This window comes from Fulmarus glacialis, unplaced genomic scaffold, assembly GCF_000690835.1.
Source record: "Fulmarus glacialis isolate BGI_N327 unplaced genomic scaffold, ASM69083v1 scaffold6856, whole genome shotgun sequence".
NCBI classification, from domain to species: Eukaryota; Metazoa; Chordata; class Aves; order Procellariiformes; family Procellariidae; genus Fulmarus; species Fulmarus glacialis.
In genome coordinates, this window is record NW_009219946.1 from 1 (window position 1) to 634 (window position 634).

Below are 634 nucleotides of genomic sequence, written 5' to 3' on the forward strand. Positions count from 1 at the left end.
CCCCTCAGTGAAGGGCGGGCGGAGAAGGGGCTCTGCGCCGAGGGGCCCCTTCCCTGTTGTGCACCTTGGCATGGGCGGCCCCGCGCCGCCACGGGGGAGTCTGCCCCCTCAGGGGCAGCCGTGGGGGAGAAGCCCACTCGCGGGCAGCGTCTCCCGTGGGGGAGAGCTGGTTCCTCCCCAAGAGGTGCAAGGGCTTGACATGGGCGAACCTCCAAAGGCCTCCCCATGCAAGGCCCATGCCCGATGCTCAGCAAAGAGCCCTTCTCCTCACAGTGAAAGCACAGCAAATCCACGCTGCTAGGCAGCAAGGCGTCCTGTAAAAGCAGCCTGCCATTTTGTCACACTCAAGCCCTAGATGAAGATCCCTCAGTCTTAATTGTAGGCCGTTAACCTTCTGCTTCCACTCGGTTGGAGTCCAGGGGGCTGACCTCAATTGGTTTCCCCGTGTTGTGGTTTAACCCCAGCCAGCAACCAAGCCCCACCCAGCCGCTCGCTGTGGGATGGAGGAGAGAATCGGAAGGGGAAAAGTGAGAAAACTCGTGGGTTGAGATAAAGACAGTTTAACAGGTAAAGCAAAAGCCGCACACGCAAGCAAAGCGAAACAAGGAATTCACTCACTTCTTCCCACCGGCAG